At 41.9% G+C, this 19,245-nt stretch overlaps 1 pseudogene; it reads left to right on the top strand.

Moving 5' to 3' along the window:
* Nucleotides 1-19,245, top strand: part of LOC131190367 (zinc finger protein 850-like) — a 27,268-nt pseudogene extending 8,023 nt beyond the window's left edge.

Raw genomic sequence — 19,245 nt, 5'->3', positions numbered from 1 at the left:
TCCAAGCACTTCCTGAGCGTCCTTGCCTCTTGTTCAAGTGAAGGTGCAGAATTGCCTGCCACTTGTGCAGTCCGGTGGTCGGGGACCCCTGTCCTAGGATCAAAATTTCAATCCCCATTGTAGTAGTAAGTCGAAGATTACCTGTATTATATACACCAGAGTTTCAGATTCAACCGCAGTGGAGGAATGGTTTTGTGAAGATGATGGAATTTTCTGAGACAACTTTATTGATTTCCTCAATCAGAGAAAAGACATTCTCTACATTCATTACTGATTGGAAGTTCATTAGACATCTGTGTGAATCAAAAAAATATATGAAGTTATCATTTACAGTTGTGATTATAAAAAAACCCAGGTAATATAAAAGAGAGTTTTTGTAACAGAAGTAAGTTTGTATTTCTAATTATTATTACTGTAAAGGAAGTAATTTCTTTAAAGGAAATATAATTACTGTAAAGGAAGTAACTTCTCTCTATTTTATCTTTTTCTTTTTTACACTTTTAATTTCTTTTTTCTCTTTGGTGTATTCATTCATGTTAGTTTTTAATCATCTTTTTAAAATTATTAATATAAATTATATTAAAAATTCCAGTATAAGAGTCAAAGACACTGGATGGAAACCACAAGTTCCAGTGTTCGGTTAAACAGGAAGGTGGCTGCCAGGTGCTATGACATCCTAATTTAAGATGCCAATTGAGAGGCCGAAAATATGCCCGTGCAGATCGGTTGGCTGGCGGGGGGGGGGGGTTTAAAATGAGAAAAGCTTCTTTCTTAGCTCAGGATGCCAGCCAGGGACTGCTTTATATGCCATCTTGAGTTCCTGGATAAAAAGGGAATCAATAAAATGTATTTATTTTAATTTATTAAATGTATATGCCTCCTATCTAATTATTACAATGTTATAAATAGCAGTATAAAACTATAAGGTTAAAAACATTAAAACATCGGGTGCATATGTTGGGGTTATTTTATTCCAGATTCCTCCATACAGCAGAGCTCAGATCCATACCTTATTAGATCTGCATTGAAAATGGCAATTTAGGGTATCCCTCTTAAAAGGTCAGCCTGGTGAATAGCCAGTCATGTGCTTAGCCGGTCATGTGCTTTGGTGGGATATTCTATTTTGGCCTTTTAGTTTCACTTGATGTACATTTCCACTCCACATTCCTTCCTGGATATACTAAGTTCCCGTGCAACGTCATCCTCACCACCCCCGCCTGTTCTTTCCCTCAATACTTAACAATTTCCTATTTCTGGCTATTGCTTGCTCTCGTGTCTCATCCTTTTGGATATGGATGGTGTCATTTCATTAACTTAAACATCAAGACTGCAGTCATGACTTTTCTGTTAGAAGATACATAAGCCAAACTTGGCGACACCTGTCGTGTCCCACTCCTCCGCTGACGGCCGGGTCAGGGAAATCCGAATCAGGCTTGCCTCTGCAGCTCTGCCCAAAGTCCTAGCAAAGTCCTCAGAGCAGGCAGGAGACCAGTAAGTGACTTCAGCAAGATAAGTTCGACTTTGCCTGACTCAGAGACTGCCAGAAAGCAGATCCTTTATATAGGCCATGGGGTGTGGCTCCATGACTCAGCACTCATTAAGGCCTGCCCCTCCCTCCCTTCTGTTGCCTCCGCCTATCCAATCTTCTGATGTGAGGGTCACTCCAATCAGCAGCTGTTGGAAGTAAACTTTCCTCGGGCTCACATGCTGTGGAGGAAGGGGAGGGGTCTAGCTGCTCCGTTTGCCTGGGCATGGAGCCAGGGCTGGGACCGGGAGGTGCCCCCTCTGCAGCTTGTCTGGGCATGGAGCCAGGACTGGGGCCGGGAGGCATACATTCCTCCGTGTTCGGGAGCAGATAAGCAGACCCCGGCTGCGGTGAGAGCGGGCAAGACACAACAACACCAGTCTCTGGATCTCATCCTGTTCTTGAACTTCTCTCCATATTTGTACTGTTAAAATACATCAGTACAATTCAGAATATACTCTGCATACTATGCACTTCCTTTTGTGATTAAAAGAACACACACACACACACACCGTAAGTTGAGAGGAAAGAATAAAATTAAAATTGGGGAAAGTAAAAGCTGCTGGTACAAATAGGGAACACAGTAGGGGTAAAGAAACACAATAGGGATTTAATACATTATTATTGTTAACTGATAAGGTATTTGTTATCTGACCCTGATCCCCCCCAGTTCAAATCCAACTATTTTTATTTATTTTTTAACCCTCCTTTATGATTTCTCCTTCAATTTAGCTCCTCTAAAGTCAACCTTACATTTTTTACTATTTATTTATAAATGAAATTTCTATAGTCCCTCTTCCCCTCAAAAGCAATGGTGGGTGACGTATAACAATCAGATTCAAAACCACAATCATATCAACGACATAAATAAAAATCTATAGTAAGAAATAAGTAATATAAAAACAATTATACAAACTTCCCTCCACCAGGCAATAAAATGGATGCAAATGGCCACCTCAGCAATGGAACCATCTGAGCATATCTCAGATTGCCTTAGAGCCCCAGGCCTGAGGATGAAGCCAGGTCTTGAGAGCCTCCCAGAAACTCAAAAGGGGTGGAACTGATCTCATTTCAGGGGAAAGGATATTCCTTAATGTGGGAGCCACAACAGAGAAGACATGTCTCCTCAGACCCACCAAATGCATTTTCCCAGCTGATGGTGCTCCGCATATCTTGGTGGCACGTGGAGCCATATCGATGGGCACACGAGCTCAGCTCCACCAGCTGATTTTCGGGCCTTCTGGGCCCACCAGAAGTAGGGAAACAGACTATTTCCTGCCTCCGGAGGGCCTGGGTGGGTGGGTGGGGAAGGCCCATTTTTCTCTCTCCCCTGGCTCCAGAGCCTTTCTAGGAGCCTGGGCAGGTTGAAAATGGCCTTCCCCACCCCCCTGGAGGCCCTCGGGAGGCCGAAAATGGCCTGTTTGCTGTTTGCTGCGACAGCAAAAAACGGGCCTACTGGGCCCACCGTGCCATTGCGTGCCAAAAGCGGGGGGAGTGCAGGGGGGGGCACATAGAATTATGAGTGCGGGCATGCACGTGCATGACCCCCCCCATGTTCCCCCCACTTTTGGCACTCAATGGCAAAACGGTTAGCCATCACTGATGTAAGGTCTTCTGCTTAAGCAAGGGGCTGGACTAGATGACCTGTAAGATCCCTTCCAACTCTGTTAATCTGTTACCCTGGAAATTGGGCAGGCTGCTCTAGCGAGATTTGAACTCCCCAATAATACAAAGAGCATGATAGTACCTCCTATCTAGATGATGTTGGAAACAACGTGGGTGGACAATACCAGGTTTTGTCCCACGCTATTCTATTAATAAGATGAAGATGGCAGGCTGTTAATAAGGGGCGTGCATAAGCGCACCCACGTGCCTGCCTTCCTTGTCCTAACATTCCTTTTTTTTTTACTTACTCTTTTCATGTATCCAGATTATGTTTATACTTTTACCTGTTATCTTATATGTGATTGACAAAACAAATAAATAAAAATAAAAAATAAAATAATCATTTAAGGGCAGGGGTGTCCAAATTTGGCCCTTTGAAGAGTGGTGGATTTAACTCCCAGAATTCCCCAGCCAGCAACTTGCTCATATTTATAGCTCATGCTGGCTGGGGAATTCTGGGAGTTGAAGTCCACCACTCTTCAAAGAGCCAAGTTTGGACATCCCTGATTTATGGGCTGCACATAAAACACAAGAACTCCGTGAACTTTTAAGGATCCAGCCAGCACGGGGCTAATCTTATGAAGCTAGAGATCGGATGGTCTGGCTATAGGTCACTAGATGGCGCTCTAGGATTAGGCGCCTGGATAGTCGCAAATACAGTAGCAAGCGCCTGTAGCCGAACTGAAAGAAATTGAGACCACAGAGTCGTGGATTGCTAGAGGGAATTGGGAGGAGAGAAGCACAGGGAAACTTCCTCTTCCTGCTTCCTAATGAGAAGATACCTCGGGCTGCCCAGTTTTTTTCCCCACTGCTTGAAGTGGCGAAGCGGCTCCTGGAAGGCGAGTCGGAGGAGAAGGCGGGAGCAGGTCGGGCTCGTTTTATCCAGCAAAAGGTAAATTTATTGCAATACGTTTTGGAGAGAGAGGCCTGCAGTTGGGGTGGGCAAGAGTTGGTAGATTCTCTGAGACTCTGCCTAACTAAACTCTTTTATTCCGAGTGATGATTGAAGCTTCCTGAATGGGAAGCAAAACATCTCAGATGAACCATCTTTGGTCCAGTGGCCACGATTTAACCTTTTTATAGATACTTTTGGTTGGATGATTGAGTTTTCATTGACATATTAGACTTATTTACCCCCCAATGATGGAGATAGATAGATAGATAGATAGATAGATAGATAGATAGATAGATAGATAGATAGATAGATAGATAGATAGATAGATAGAGCGAGCATTTAGACTTATATACCGCTTCACAGTGCTGCGGTTTACGGAGTAAGCCTATTGCCCCCAATGATAGATAGAAAGAGATAGATAGATATAACATTTAGACTTATATACCACTTCACAGTGTTTTACAGCCCTCTCTAAGCGATTTACAGAGTCAGCCTATTGCCCCCAATGATATAAGATAGATAGATAGATAGATAGATAGATAGATAGAACAAACATTTAGACTTATATACCACTTCACAGTGCTTTACAGCCCTCTCTAAGCGATTTACAGAGTCAGCCTATTGCCCCCAATGATATAGATAGATAGATAGATAGATAGATAGATAGATAGATAGATAGATAGATAGATAAAACAAACATTTAGACTTATATACCACTTCACAGTGCTTTACAGCCCTCTCTAAGTGGTTTACAGAGTCAGCCTATTGCCCCCAATTATATATATATATAAAGAGAGAGAGAGAGAACATTTAGACTTATATACCGCTTCACAGTGCTTTACAGCCCTCTCTAAGTGGTTTACAGAGTCAGCCTGTTGCCCCCAATTATATATATATATAAAGAGAGAGAGAGAGAACATTTAGACTTATATACCGCTTCACAGTGTTTTACAGCCCTCTTTAAGTGGTTTACAAAGCCAGCCTATTGCCCCCAACAATCTGGGTCCTCATTTTAGAATAGAATAGAATAGGTTTTTTTATTGGCCAAGTGTGATTGGACACACAAGGAATTTGTCTTGGTGCATATGCTCTCAGTGTACGTAAAAGAAAGATACCTTCATCAAGAATTCTAAGGTACAACACTTAATGATAGTCATAGGGTACAATTAGTAATCGGGAAACAATATCAATATAAATCGTAAGGATAGGTACCTTTATATCTTCAGAGGCATTAGTTTAGTAGCCGATTTTGGCCTCTCTGTCCCATGCCTTCCTTGTAGCCCTGCATTGGCTGTGCAGCAGGAGCAGGGGGGCTGAGTGCTTAGCAACAGAGGGACTGGGTGCTTAGCAACAGAGATATTTGCCCGGTGTAATCCTGCCAAACTACGACCTATTCCGTTCCATGGACCGAGGTATACAAGAAAACAAGTTAGATCATTTGCAATTCCAATTCTTAGAAAAGCAATTCTTACAGAACCGAAACAGCAAGTCAAACCAATTCTACTGACTCTACTATTATTATGTCCCTACAGAAGGCTGAGCCAGTCAAAGAATTCCTGGCACTGAGCAGTGATAGCCTTTAATACTTCATTCTAACCGCTGCTCCCCCACAGCCTAAAACCATGGCTTTAAATTTTGCCTTGGGCACCATTTCCTTTGTTAATGCCCACGCATTCTTTGTCCCTATTTCTGACACTTTTCGCAGGCAGAAAATACACGCATATATTCTACACGCGTACGTACATACATACATAGGAGCATACATATATGCTCAAAGAAATACATCTGTATTTCTTTGAGCATATATGTCTATCTGTATAATCCATTCTCAGTATTTCCCGGTATATATGATGATAACAAATTGAAATGCTAACATTTTGAAATTCACCCGAGTCAGTAGGAAAATATCAAAATTGTGGGGATAATTGAACTTGGATCTTGCTATGTGTCATAATGAATGTTAGCAGTTAATGGGTTAATCGAATTTTGGCATGTTTGTTTTTCCATTGTAATATATGCTTTTTTCCCCTTGTTTCTACAACTTGTGCAACAATTTTATAAATAGTAATTAAAATAATCCTTTTATGTCAATCTTATAGACAAAAAGAATGCCAAGAAGAGTCTTCTGGACTACAGAGAATCAGAAGCAGCACGAAGAAGGAAAGCAAATCCTTTCCTGCAGAAAACCACAAAGCTTTTCTTCTTCCCCAGCAAGTGAGCAACAAGTAAGGAAAAAAAAAATACGAAAAGAGTTTTGAGCTGGAAAAAAAATATTTTATGTGGAACTCGAGGAAACATTACGTGAAAAGGTCAAGGGAAAACATTTTCAGATCCACAAAAAAAGGGAAAATATCTAGAACTCTGTGGGGAGGAATCAGTCATTTCAGACAGTAATGCAGGCCTCACCCGATGAGGAAGGACACATCTTGAATCAAAGTACCATCCAAGAAGGGATCGCAAATATTTTTTACCTCCTCAAGAACCCAGGCATATCAGTGGGGGAAAACCTCCACAGATCTGCATATGTTGGGAAAAGCACAGATTGCAAATCAGAGCTGATTATGGATGAGAGGACCCACACTGGTAAAAAACCATACAAATGCTATGAATGTAGCAAAGCCTTTCCCTACAGGTCCCAACTTCTTGAGCATAAAAGAACCCATACTGGAGAAAAGCCCTACCAGTGCCCACAGTGTGACAAAAAGTTTAGTAAGCAGGCCACCCTGGTGATACACAAGAGGACACACACTGGAGAGAAGCCATTTGAATGTCCAGAGTGCGGGAAAAGTTTCAGTCAGAATTCCAACCTGGTGATACACCAGAGGACTCACACTGGGGAGAAACCATATGCATGTCAGGATTGTGGGAAAAGTTTCCGTCAAAATTCCAACCTGGTGATACACCAGAGGACTCACACAGGAGAGAAACCATATGCGTGTCAAGATTGTGGGAAAAGTTTCATTCGAACTTCTGACCTGGTGATACACCGGAAGACTCATACAGGAGACAAATTGTATGGGTGTTCACATTGTGGGAAAAAATTCATTCGGAATTCTGACCTAGTAATACACCAGAGGACTCACACTGGAGAGAAACCGTATAAGTGTCCAAATTGTGGGAAAAGCTTTAATCAGCAGTCCCATCTAGTGATACACCAGAGGACTCACACGGGAAAGAAGCCATATGAGTGTCTGACTTGTGGAAAAAGTTTCAGTCGGAATTCTGACTTGGAGATACACCAGAGGATTCACACTGGGGAGAAACCATATGAGTGTCCAGATTGTGGGAAAAAATTCACTCGAAATTCTGACTTGGTGATCCACCAGAGGACTCACACAGGAGAGAAACCGTATGAATGTCTGTATTGTGAGAAAAGTTTCAGTCAGAACTCTTACCTGATGATACACCAGAGGATTCACACAGGGGAGAAACCGTATGAATGTCCAGATTGTGAGAAAAGTTTCAGTCGGAATTCCAACCTGATTATACACCAGAGGAGGACTCACACGGGTGGCATACAGTATGAGTGTCCAGATTGTGGGAAAAGTTTGAGTCGGAATTCCAATCTGATGATACATCAGAGGACTCACACTGGAGAGAAACCATATGATTGTCCAGAGTGTGGGAAAAGCTTCAATACTAGATCGAATCTGACCAGCCACATGAAATTGCACACAGGAGAAAAACCTTATGAGTGTCCAGACTGTGGGAAAAGTTTTAGTTGGAAGTCTGACTTGCTGATTCATCAGAGGACTCACACAGGGGAGAAGCCATATGAGTGTCCAGATTGTGGGAAAGATTTCAGTACTAGGTCTAGCCTTATAAATCATGTAGGTTTACATACAGGGGAGAAACCATTCAAATGTCCGGAGTGTGGACAATGCTTCTCACAAAATTCTTCCCTTGCTGCACATAAGAAAATTCATTTGGTACAGCAAGTGATGGGTGTAGAGAAGAGCTGAATGTCATATTTGACCTTCATTTTGAAATGCCTCTGAGAAATTTGTTCATGTCTTACCTGCTTTTTATTGCTTTTTATTCGTCATGTATGAGACATGACGGAAGAGGCAAATAATTGGAAAATGTTAGTTTGATGAAAGTTGATGCATATATCTGGCTAGATCAGGATTTATAGATATGTCAGGGAACCACACCACTGGTGTCCAAATGAAGTCATAGACGCCTACACAAATTTGTAATTTTATGTAAATAAATATATTTTACATCTATGTTTACAGCAAACAAGATACTCATGCAAACACTTTAAAACTCTTTCAATAAAAAAAAAAAAGATACTCGTGCAAACAGGAACGTCATGAGTTAAATCACAGAGCACCCAGAAGAAAAAAGGGGGAGGGGAGGGAAACTCCTTCATACCCGCAGCAACCAATCGCAGCGCAGATTGCCTCAAACAGGAGCCAGCACTCTAACCAATCAATTATAACTGTGCGTTCTAGCTCATTATACAACCCCAGTTCAAAGAACTGCAGCTTGCAAAGTTTCAGCTGCCTTCAACCTGGGTGACCACAAGATTTCAAGCTCCATAAATCCCCAGCTAGCAGAAAATAACTGGGCATCATAGGAGGTGGACAGGGGAGATAGGTTTTCCACCTTGAGTTATTTCTGCATGTAATAAAGGCAAAATAAAAATATGCGTGCATCTGTAGGACCAGTACTCTTCAACATCTTCATCAATGACTTGGACGAGGGGATAGATGGGGAACTCATCAAATTAGCAGATGACACCAAGCTGTCAGGAATAGCCAACACTCCAGAAGATAGGCTCAAGGTACAGAAGGATCTTGACAGACTTGAACATTGGGCGCTATCTAACAAAATGAAATTCAACAGTGAAAAAAGTAAGGTTCTACATTTAGGCAAAAAAAAACAAAATGCACAGGTACCATATATGTGGTACCTTGCTCAATAGTAGTACCTGTGAGAGGGATCTTGGGAGTACTAGTGAACAACCATTTAGATATGAGCCAACAGTGTGCAGCAGCTGCTAAAAAAGCCAACACAGTTCTGGGCTGCATAAACAGAGGGATAGAATCAAAATCACGTGCAGTGTTAATACCACTCTATAATGCCTTGGTAAGGCCACACTTGGAATATTGCATTCAGTTTTGGTCACCATGATATAAAAAAGATGCCGAGACTCTAGAAAGAGTACAGAGAAGAGCAACAAAGATGATTAGAGGACTGGAGGCTAAAACATATGAAGAACGGTTGCAGGAACCTGGTATGTCTAGTTTAATAAAAAGAAGGACTAGGGGAGACATAATAGCAGTGTTCCAATATCTCAGGGGTTGCCACAAAGAAGAGGGAATCAAACTATTCTCCAAAGCACCTGAGGATAGAACAAGAAGCAATGGGTGGAAACTAATCAAGGAGAGAAGCAACCTAGAACTAAGGAGAAATTTCCTGACAGAACAATTAATAAGTGCCTGCAGAAGTTGTAAATGCTCCAACACTGGAAATTTTTAAGAAGATGTTGGATAGCCATTTGTCTGAAATGGTGTAGGGTTTCCTGCCTGGGCAGGGGGTTGGACTAGAAGACCTCCAAGGTCCCTTCCAACTCTGTTGTTATTATTATTATATTTATTTAATCAGAAAAGGTAGGTGGCAGCCCACCCTAATGCAGAATATATTGCAAATGGCTGTTGTGACCCAGGCCCAAGTAGGTAGTAGTACACGCAATCAGTCCAAAAACAAACAGACTTTATTAGAATAGCTGAGAATTAACTGATTCTCAGCGTCGTCCAAACTAAATCAAATCAAATTCTTCATAACACAATTCTTCAGTTTTCTCACCAACCTTGGTCTCATTAGGCAAACCGCCAAAGGCTTTTCTTGGCAAAAGTTCAAAAGCAGAAGATGCCGATAAGAAATAAATGCAGCAAGACGAGCAATTCTATCAATGTTGTTTTCCGACAAAGAGCACAATCGCCGTTGCTGGTCTTTTAAGCCTTATGGGTGTGGCCAGTCATCTCTTGGCCCTACTCCTGAGTCGTCCTCTTTGCTTGAGCTGCTCTTGCCTTCTGGCAGCTCTTCTCATGCGTGCACTAGGCTTCTGCCTCACTACTGTCAGCCTCTGGAGGCTCCGGAGTCCACACATCCTGGCCCCACCTCTGCCTCTGACGCAGAGTCCTCATCCGGGCCTTCCCCAGCCTCCAGGACTGGCCCATGTTCTTCCTCAGCCTCATCACTGTCCGACTTCGTTGCCAGCTCCACAGGCTGCTAGCGGACCATAACAATGGCAAAAATGCCGGGCCTCAAAATACAAGCCACAGTTGATGGCATTTTGATGGTCAGGGAATTCCAGAAAGGTAATTCTTGCTTTTGTTTGAATTAGAAGTTAACTAGGCCTTCTGGCCTTACTAACAAGGTTGACGCCCAGTGCCATTCTTGCTTGAAACTAATATTTTTTCTCCTTGCAAGGAGTTGCATTGGGGGAGTTAGCTGTGGGATGAGTGGCATATACATTTGATAAAAGAAATGCATTGTGCCTCAAGTAACTTGCAGATGGGCAGCTTAACAGGACCAGCTTTTGATTCATCTCTGTTGCATTTGATTTATTTAAAACATTTACATAGCCAACTATGTTATGAAAACTCTGGCCAGCTCCCTGTCAAAAATCAACACAAAAACCATACTATTAAAATCATATGCATGAAAACAAAAACCTGGTGCCAAATCCAGCTTCTGATGTGCAGTTGCCTTTTCTTATCCCAGTGCTTTGGGGGTGGGGGGGGAGTTAGGTTTTGATGAGGATTTTACAGAACACTAAAGGCCTGCCCAATGTAGGGAGAAGAGGGTTTATAGGAAGGGGCTGCAATGGAGAAGGCAGACTTCTGAGTTCCCATTGGGTGGCAATATTTAAAGAAAGGGACTAGGAGTATGCGAACCATATCTGACCTGTTAGGACAGTGAGATGCAAAAGTAAGGTAGGTAGGTAAGTAGGTAGATATCCTGTTTCCTCCAAAATAAGACATCCCCTGATAATAAGCCCAATTGGGCTTTTGAGCACATGGCAATGAGGCCAAGCACTTATTTCAGGGTTCAAAAAAATGTAAGGGTATTATTTTCAGGGAAACATGATAGATAGATAGATAGATAGATAGATAGATAGATAGATAGATAGATAGATAGATAGATAAGATAGATTAGACAGATAGACAGACAGACAGACAGACAGATACAAACGCTTAAATGGATTGGATGGATGGATGGAGATAGATAGATAGATAGACAGACAGACGAGCAAGACAGAGTTTTAAAGATGATAAACAGCACTTTGAATTGTTCCTGGAAAAAACGAATCCAAATGAATCTTTGCCTCTGATGCAGAACCCTCTTCTGGCCCATTGTCCTCCCCAGCCTCCTCACTGTCCGACTCTGCTGCCAGGTCTGCAGGCTGCTGGCGGACCACAACACTATCTATCTATCTATCTATCTATCTATCTATCTATCTATCTATCTATCTATCTATCTATCTATCTATCTATCTATCTGTTAAAGGTAATCTGGGTTCACAACCAAGGTTGTGGACTATTGAGCAGAGTACCCTATGCATGAAAACGACTGAGACTGGTTGTATACAATAACAATCACTTGCAGGCAAACTGGGGTTTGATATTCCTTTACTTTTAGGGAAAAAGCAAAGACATAGTCCAAAAACAATCCAGGTCATACACATACACATAGGAGCTGCTGATCCAATTCTACAGAGGAATTATTGAGTCTGTCATCTGCACCTCTATAACTGTCTGGTTCTGTTCTGCAACCCAACAAGACAGACACAGACTTCAGAGGATAATTAGAACTGCAGAAAAAATAATTGCTACCAACCTGCCTTCCATTGAGGACCTGTATACTGCACGAATCAAGAAGAGGGCCGTGAAAATATTTGCAGATCCCTCACATCCTGGACATAAACTGTTTCAACTCCTACCCTCAGAAGGACGCTATAGAGCACTGCACACCAGAACAACTAGACACAAGAACAGTTTTTTCCCGAAGGCCATCACTCTGCTAAACAAATAATTCCCTCAACACTGTCAGACTATTTACTGAATCTGCACTACTATTAATCTTCCCATAGTTCCCATCACCAATCTCTTTCCACTTATGACTGTATGACTATAACTTGTTGCTGGCAATCCTTATGATTTATATTGATATATTGATCATCAATTGTGTTGTAAATGTTGTACCTTGATGAACGTATCTTTTCTTTTATGTACACTGAGAGCATATGCACCAAGACAAATTCCTTGTGTGTCCAATCACACTTGGCCAATAAAAATTCTATTCTATTCTATTCTATATAAAGCCAGTCAGGGATGTTACAAATATCAAGTCTTCTTACCAAATATCAAGTCTTCTTACCAACGTAGACTTGCACAACAAACAAGGTCTTCTTTCAGTTCGGCAAAACACAGTTCAATTCACAACAGTCAGTATCTTGAGGAATCAGTAACTAGCCATGATCAAGCAACGATCATAAAGTTCAGATGTACAGTTGCAGCATGTCATCAGGTTACAATGCTGTAGCGTCCCTGTAGATTCCCCACAAGCCATAATTTAGTAGTCCTTTTATACATTGGCTACAGAGCTCAGCCAATCAGGATACATGCATGATGCCGCACAGCCTTAAAGCAATATCATGCCTTTCTACAAACATACATAGTTAGGTTATATATTGCCTGGCCAACTAGTTAGGCAAATAACAATTTCCTGACACTATCTATCTATCTATGTAATCTCTATTCCATCTATTTCCTATAAAGTCCAATGTGTCTTTTATTTTTTCTCTAATTGCTCTATCAATACCAAAGAGAATCTCCTTGTTCCTCTGCACAGATGAGAGCAAAGTGGAAGGGAAATGTTGGCCTGGATTTCTCTGAAGAATGGACTTCAGGATCCGTTTTTAAGAAGGGTTTTCTTCTGGTTAGCTGAGGAGATACAGTTCTCAAACAGGAATGTGTATAACAATTACTTGATAGAAAGAAGGATGGAGGGAAGGCATAATTGTATAAGGTATTTTTTCCCCAATTTTAGTTTATTGCTTATTTTCTATTGTTTTTGTGTGTTTTGAATATTAGTTAAAATTTCTAATTAGAAAAATAAGTGTCCGGCAGAAACACTTTTGTCTGCGCATGCATACTACTATCCTTTGCACGCCGCTTTCAAAGATTTCTTTGAAAAAGTGTATTAGTTTTGTTTACCAAATATAGATAGCCTATTTCCGATCTCCTCTACGCCTTGGTGTCAGGGTTCCAAGTAACACCCCCAACGAAATCAAACGCCGAGGGTTGCGATTCCTCAAAGCTAACTTTTATTAGAGATGTCATATTGGCACATCAGGGAAAACCCGAATCCAAGAGTTTTCGGGTTTCCCTCACCCAAAAGAAAGTTCAAGACCTTGCCCACTTCTCCCACGTGCCCACCACTGCTCTAATCAATTTCTTCATGTACAGAAGACAACCTCCACTTTCTTCTCAGCACAGCTGTCGGACACCATGGCCTTGAACTTCTCTGCAAAGTTTTGTTATGGCTAATTCTACTTCACTCATGCAATCCCCCTTCCAACTTCCCACAGCAGGATTGTGGCAGGCCTGGATCCTGAAGGCACCACGGTAGTATGGCTTCCAGGCCTGACACCTGGTATGTACTGGTAATCCTCGATGTGCAACAATTCTTTAAGTCACAACGGCACTGGAAAAAAAGTGATTTATGACTATTTTTCACACATAAGACCATTGCAGCATCCCCATGATTACATGATCAAACTTCAGACTCTTGGCAATTAACTCATATTTATGATGGTTGCAATGTCCTGAAGTCACACGATCCCCTTTTGCAGCCTTCTGACAAGTCAACGGGAAACCCAGATTCCCTTAACAACTGTGTGACTAACACAGTTAATGTGACTAACCTAACACCAGTGGTGATTTACAACCAGAGAGGTTGTAAAATGGGGCAAAAGTCACTTAATTAATGCCTCATTTAATAAATGTCTCACTTAACAGCAGAAAGTTTGGGCTCAATTTTGGTCGTAAGTCGAGGACTACCTATATGTGCCTCACTCACTTTGACCTAATGGAAGATTTACAGCCTTAAAAGTTCCTCCTTCAGGAACAAAGCTAGATTGTGGGGAACCTTAGCTTCAAGATCCTTGATGTGCATGAACACAGCCCTGCCCAGGAGTGAGGCTATGTTGTGGTCTGCCAGCAGTCTGCAGAGCTGGCTGCAGAGTCGGACAGTGATGAGGCTGAGGAAGAACATGGGCCAGTCCTGGACGCTGGGGAAGGCCCGGCTGAGGGCTCTGTGTTGGAAGCAGAGATGGGGCCATCAATTGCAGACTCCAGAGCCTCCAGAGACTGACAGTAGTGAGGCAGAGGAACAGGAGGAGCCTGTTCCTAATGCACGCATGAGAAGAGCTGCCAGAAGGCAAGAGGAGCTAAAGCAAAGAGGAAGACTCAGGAGTAGAGCCAAGAGATGATTGGCCACTCCCATAAGGCTTAAAAGACCAGCAACGGCGTTTGTGCTCTTTGTCGGAAAACAACGTTAATAGACTTGCTCCTTGTCTTGCTGCATTTATTTCTTGTCAGCGTCCTCTGCTTTTGAACTTTTGCCAAGAAAAGCCTTTGGCGGTTTGCCTAATGAGATCAAGGTTGGAGACAAGACTGAAGAATTGTGTTATGAAGAATTTGTTTTGAATTTGTTTGGACTAGGCTGAAATTGAGTTAATTCTCAGCTGTTCTAATAAAGTCTGTTTGTTATTGAACTGATTGCGTCTAATACTACCTACTGGGGCCTGGGTCACAACAGGCTAGTTCTCTTGAAGCCTCTGGCCTGCTGGTGGTTCCGTCATAACATTTTGGGATGTAGAGAGGTTTTGAGGATGAGCTGAGCCAACTACCCAGAACTTTAGATCAGTTTTCAACAAACTAGCACCCTCCAAATATTTTACCCAAGTTGGCTGGAAATATTCAATGCTGGCATCTTAAATACTCTGAAAATTGGGAAAGCTGCTCAGCAGTTCTGCCCGCTCAAGTGAGATTTAGGCTCTGTAAGAATGCAGATAGAAAAATAATATCTCCTGTCTAAGATGTGTTTGGAAGCAATGTGAGTAGTCACTTCAAGATTTTATCTTGTATTTCACTCTTCTATTAATGGGATGAAGCTGGCACTTGTTTAGGCCAGTCTCTCGTTTCCTATTTGCACATCATTCCCCCTGTGGGTGCGTTCCTTTGGTTTACTTCCCGCTTCTTCCAAATGACGCTTGCAGCTCAGCTCCAGGGACCATGACTCCCCTCTTGGGGGACCTGAAAGAAAAAGCGTGGGATGGAAGGATGGCCACGGACAAAAAATATGGACGAGCTCCGTGGGAGTCGAATAGGACTTGGTGGCACAGAAGGAAGCAAGGATTCAATGAAAGGACGGGCGTGATTTTCGGTCTTATGTCACTAGATGGCGCCCTACAAATAAGCGTAGAAAGCAGTGAATACAGTACAGCGGCGGCCGAGCTATTCTAGGGAAGAGGCAGAGGCTGAGATTGAACGGATTGGAACGATAGAGTATTGCATTGCTAGAGAGAATTTGGAGGAGGGGAGGTGAAGGGCAAGAGCCACTTCCTTCCGGGTCGCCCACGGAAGGATAATGGCGTCTGCAGATCCTCTTGTGCCGCTTGGAGGGTGGAAGCGGCTCCTGGGAGGTGAGTGGAGGGAAGGTCGGAGGAGAAGCCCGGAGCAAGTCGGGCCGTTTGGGTTCCTCCACGGCCTGGAAGCAGAGCAAGGAGCAAGAATGAAACATGTGGGCTGCTGCTGCTGCTGCATATTCTGTCCCTACCCGAGTTTTATTCCTTTGGGGCTGCAGGAGTTAAAACTGCTACCTGTGGTTTTACCAATGGGAGATTTGGGGGATTTAAAAAGTCTTTATATTGATTTCTGTTTCATATTCCTTAAAAGTTTAACATCTCCCTCGGTCTTCACATAACTCTTGGTTCCTTCTGATTTTATTGACCTGTTTTATTGACCTGTCAAATGTGGCGTTTTCATGGTCGAAACAGGTTTTTTTAAATCTTGCATAGAATTTGGGCATCATTTCATCTGTTAGTGTCCCCACTTTTCTAAAATTAGATCAAAGAATTTGAGCAAATACCCTTCTGGGACATTTTGCAGACTGAAAGAAACATGGAGTTTTTTTACATACACAAATTCATAGATGTGTATTTATATGTATAAATATTTGTATAATCTTCAGTGTTTTCATGAATATTTTATAGTAACAATTTACAATGCTAATAATAATTTACACAATGCAAAAAGAAAATGATTGAGTGGAGATTTGAACTTAGATTTTTTTAATGTGCCAAATGAACCATAATTACTACAGGTTAAAGTACCATTTTGATACTTTTCCATGGTAATATATGTGAGGCTTTTTTTTGGTGTTTCCTTATGTTTCTGCAGCTGTTTCTTTTTAACAGTAATAATACTAACTCATTGATATCGATCTTACAGACAAAGAAGATGCTAAGAAGACAACTGTGGATAACAGAAAATGAGAAGCAGTGTTAAAAAAAAAATCAAGCAAAATCTTTTCCACTTCCTCCAGAAAGTATAAAAACTCTTCTCTTTCCTCAGAAGATGAGAAACAAGGGAAAGAATAACAAGAATAATGTTTTGAGCTGGAAACAATAGTGTTTGTGGAACTCAAAGAAAGATTACATTAAAAGTCAAAGGGGATAATTTCCAAATTCAGAAAAAGTGGAAATAACTGGAAGTCTGTGGGAAGGAAAGGTTCCCTTGGATAGCCAAAATGGGACGGCAATAATGAAAGCCTTTGAGGAAGAAAAGAGCGACTTAATTCAAAGTAGCTGCAGGTAAGAGCTCAGAAGTGGTCCTAATGCAGCAAAAGCTTTACCACCCCACTCTGGTGAGACACAAGAAAACTCACATTGGAGAGAAACCCTTTGAATGTCCTGATTAAGTTTCACTCGGAATTCCCACCTGGTGATACACCAGAGGATTCAAACTGGAGAAAAACCATATGAGTGTCCCGATTGTGGGAAAACGTATACTTGGAAGTCTGATCTGATGAAGCATCACAGGACTCGCATGGGAGAGAGATTGTTTGAGTGTCCACATTGTGCAAAAGGTTTTAGTCAGACTTCCAAACTGATGATACACCAGAGAACTCACACAGGAGAGAAACCATATAGGTGTCTTGAGTGTGGGAAAAAATTCATTCAGAATTCCAAGCTCTTGAGACACCAGAGGTCTCATATGGGAGAGAAACCATATGAGTGTCTTTATTGTGGGAAAAGTTTCACTCAGAATGCCAGCCTAGTGATACACCAGAGGACTCACACAGGGGAGAAACCATATGAGTGTCAGGATTGTGGGAAAAGTTTCACACAGAATTCCAACCTGATGATACACCAGAGGATTCACACAGGAGAGAAACCGTATGAGTGTCTGGATTGTGGGAAAAAATTCAGTCGAAATTCCCACCTTGTGGAACACCAGAGAACTCACACAGGAGAGAAACCATATAAGTGTCCCGATTGTGGGAAAGGTTTCTTTTGGAATTCTAAGCTGGTAGTTCATCAGAGAACTCACACAGGTAACAAACCATATGAGTGTCCCGATTGTGGTAAAAGTTTCAATTGGAATTCCGCTCTGGTGAAACACCAGAGGACTCACACAGGAGAAAAACCATACGAGTGTCTGGAGTGTGGGAAAAGTTTCACTCAGAATTACGACTTGGTTATACACCAGAGGACTCACTCGGGAGAAAATCCATATGAGTGTCCGGATTGTGGGAAAAGTTTCAGTAAGAATTTCAATCTGGTGGTACACCAGAGCACTCACACAGGAGAGAAACCATATGAGTGTCTGGACTGTGGGAAACATTTCAGTCGAAATTCCCACCTGGTGGAACACCAAAGAACTCACACAGGAGAGAAACCGTATACATGTCTGGATTGTGGGAAGAGTTTCAAGCAGAATTCCAATCTTTTGATACACCAGAAGACTCACACAGGAGAAAAACCATATAAGTGTTCTGATTGTGGGAAAGGTTTCTGTCGGAATTCTTACCTGGTACTACACCAGAGAACTCATACAGGCACCAAACCATATGAGTGTCTGGACTGTGGGAAACGTTTCACTCAGAGTTCCAACCTGGTGATACACCAGAGAATTCACAGCAGAGAAAAACCATATGAGTGTCTGGAGTGTGGTAAAAAATTCATTCAGAATTCCAAACTGATGATACACCAGAAGACTCACACAGGAGCGAGACCATAATGAATGTCTGGATTGTGGGAAAGATTTCAGTAGTAGGTCTATCCTTATAAATCATTTAAGGTTACACATAGGGGAGAAACCATTTTAAAGCCTAGATTGCTGACTGTTTCAGCCAAAATTCCTCTCTTATCTTACAGAAGATATTCCACAAGGTGTAATTTGATGTATGTAGAGATATCTTGAATATTATTTTTGATCTCATTGCAAGCTCAGGTGAAAACTAACCATTTTAATTTTTCAGCTGATTCTTTTTAATCAAAAATGTCTTATTATTAAACATGAAGAAGATCTATTAAACATGGTAAATATGATCAGTCGACGAAAGAAACCTGCCCAGCGACAAAATTTAGATAAGCAACAGAGATGAGCACTGCCTCCTGGAATCGTAGATGATCGGACAGAGGAAACCTTTAGGAGGAAAATAGCCTGCCCAATTTTATGGGAAATGGTTCCCATGAAATAGTTTATGAGAAATAGTTCCTGTAGGGCTGGAGCTGCAGTACAAAAGGTTCATTTCCAAGCTCCTATCATCAAAATTTAAAGGAATGGACAAGGAGCATGTCCATCTCCCACCCCCATCTCAACCAGTAGAACAAGTAGATGCAAAAATAATAAAGGTGGGAGAATAATGACAGCTGCCCTATTGACGCAGTGTTTAGAATGCAGTATTGCCAGCTGACTCTGCCCACAGCCTGCAATTTGATCCTGACGGGGCTTGAGGTTGATAGCCTTCCATCCTTCTGAGATCTGTAAAATGAGTACCCAGGTTGTTGAGAACTATGTGCTGACTCCGTAAAGGGAGACTGCTGTAAAACGGGTCTCCAACCTTGGCAACTTTA

This window comes from Ahaetulla prasina, chromosome 2 (genome assembly GCF_028640845.1).
Source record: "Ahaetulla prasina isolate Xishuangbanna chromosome 2, ASM2864084v1, whole genome shotgun sequence".
NCBI classification, from domain to species: Eukaryota; Metazoa; Chordata; class Lepidosauria; order Squamata; family Colubridae; genus Ahaetulla; species Ahaetulla prasina.
Note: the sequence above shows the minus strand (reverse complement) of the source record. Positions and strands in the feature narration are given on the sequence as shown.